Consider the following 2,578-nt stretch of genomic DNA (forward strand, 5'->3'; position numbering starts at 1 on the left):
CACCTACGTATTCTGAAATACTCTTCGATGTCGCTTGTTTGAATTCATGATAGAATAGAATAGAATAGAATAGAATAGAATAGAATACCTTTATTCAGCATTAACATTTATGTGCATACATGTACAGGGGTTAAATATTACTGAGCCATGCTGAAAGGGCGCCCGCTCAGCGAAAATCGTGACATGACACACACAAGTCGTCAAGTCACGAAGCTGGTTTTCAGCGGGTACCAACATGGGGGTTATTACGCCAATTAAGCGCCCTTTTGACAGTGACGGTTTATCAATATAAAATATTATAAAATTCGTGTCGATTCGTAAGACTTCCTGGCAAAAAGGCGCGCAACAGAGGGCGCTGCAGTTAAAATAAAAACCGGCCAAGTGCGAGTCGGGCTCGCGCACAAAGGGTTCCGTAGCAGCAAATATAATAAACTTATTATGTCAATTTATACACCTGGTGAATGGAGCCTAAACTTTCCCGATATTTTGCCTTGTACTTTTATGTATGAATATTAATTTTATATATGTATTTATAAATATTCCGAGCTAAAGAGGTGGCAAAAGCAATGGCAAACAAACCACAATCAATAGTATTCGGTTGTCGCTGAACACTTGGAAACTGAATACATGACTCCGATAGATACGGAAACAAGGCTTTTACATATATTTTTTGCGATTTTCCTAGAACACCAACAAGACTATCGTACACACGCAGTATTCCATTAATGTAATAAATACAACTCCAGTGCCCCACTAATCCCACGTCACCGTCATAAATTACTTGAAGGTGCGTCTCATTTTTAGGTACAGGTTCAATCAGTTCAGGGTGTTGAAATAATTCTAGCTTAAAATATCAATTTATTTACATAAATACAAAATAAGATATAAAAAAAGGTAGACCTAAAATATGACATTTACAAAATATTAGAAATAAACTCCACAATTGTTCCAAGTACCCACACTAAACAAAATAACGAGACCAGAACACAATCAGTTAACGGTATAATTATTAAAAAACGGTATAACGTTTCTACTATAAAAAAATAACTTTAGTACTTAAATGATCTGTGAGGCGGCTTCGGACCGCTGACCTGTCGTTGTGTTGATTCGGACCGTAAAAAAGAGAAAAGAACAATAAAAAAAGAAAAAGTCAATTGGAAAGGACGCTGGACGCTGTGTTTTTCTGATTTGTTATGAAATACGTGCTTTATTGTTGATGCGAAAATTTTTACTGTGCGAAGCGTCTCAAAACAACAAAACAAAACCCGGCGGAAACCGGAAAGGTGTGAGGTGCAAAATGTGACACACGTCCTGCAGGGCAGATGCTATTATATGGAGTAAGAGGAGCGAGCAACTACGGCGAGCACGACGCGCAAAGTCCCCTGGTGAGTCCAAAGTAATTTGTGCCAGTAAAGCACGTGTAACATGTATCGCACAACAAAGATCAACCATCACTGTGATCATACTCCACAGGGCGCGCCCAGACTTCGGCCGAGAGAGATAAAGCGACCATGCTGAAGCTGTCCCATAAGCCATCTGACTGTTAATTACGGCGGGATCGACCCGTCAACCCCTGCAAGCGCGACGACGACATATAGGTATGCGATACAATGCCATCTGCCCTCTGTGACGTGAGCAAGTATTTCTTGACATGTGATCTAAAAGTGTGTTTTGTTTGCAGGTTGCGCAAAGGAGGTGGCAGGTCGTTCCAACACCGTGTGGCAGCAAATCTGAAAGATCCCCTGAACGCCACGGTGCGATGCTTTGGGGTGGCAAATGTAATTGTACTTATGTGAAATGTAAAAACGTTTCCTCGCTTCAAGGAATTAAGGAATCATCAAAATTGAAATTAACTTGTTATACACTCATAATTAATTCTACCACTGCTTTGGAACTTTTGGAACTATAAAATAGGCTAATGCTAAGTAAATAGTTACTATTGTTAGCAAATTCTTCAATTCAATTAGATTATGTAGAGCCTTAAAGTTAGGCAGATTCAAGCATACATACTTGTTTATTAAAAAATATTCTACGTAATAATATAACTTTAGCAATAACAATAGATGGTACTTGCTTTTACACAAATGAACAAAGCAAAACCATTGTAAGTCTATGTTCGTTTTCACCATCAATCCCTAATTTGTAAGTGACCCCTATGGTAACACATAACAGGGATTTTGTTTTCATATGGGGCACTTAAAAATTGGGATTCGAAGGTAAAAACGGGTATTAGAAAACTATTTTTAGCACACACCCTTGTGGACTGAGCCTAACACCATCGTTGCTTTTAATGGAGCCAGTTGCAGCCTTTACGATTCCTTTCAAACGCCTGGCTTTCTAGACCTTTATACGCGAACGTGCGGCGCTAGATGATATCATTATCATCTAAGTGCCCGCGCGCCCTTATTGTGGACTGAGCAGTCTCATTTACTACATCTATAATACTAATATTATAAATGCGAAAGTTACTCTATCTGTCTGTCTAGCTTTCACGCCTAAACCACTGAACCGATTTTAATGAAATTTGTCATAGAGATATTTTGAGTCCTGGGAAAGGACATAGGATAGTTTTTATCCA

General features: G+C 38.9%; 1 long non-coding RNA gene across 1 annotated transcript; it reads left to right on the plus strand.

The window, feature by feature from the left end:
• The first annotated feature begins 887 nt into the window (after positions 1–887).
• On the plus strand, positions 888–1,769 carry LOC114350199 (uncharacterized). The gene is made up of 3 exons (XR_003655686.1): positions 888–1,385; positions 1,474–1,598; positions 1,682–1,769. It is a non-coding gene; the product is annotated as an uncharacterized LOC114350199 (long non-coding RNA).
• The last annotated feature ends 809 nt before the right edge of the window (positions 1,770–2,578 follow it).

Source organism: Ostrinia furnacalis, unplaced genomic scaffold (genome assembly GCF_004193835.3).
Source record: "Ostrinia furnacalis isolate ACB-3 unplaced genomic scaffold, ASM419383v2 OfSCF0802, whole genome shotgun sequence".
NCBI classification, from domain to species: Eukaryota; Metazoa; Arthropoda; class Insecta; order Lepidoptera; family Crambidae; genus Ostrinia; species Ostrinia furnacalis.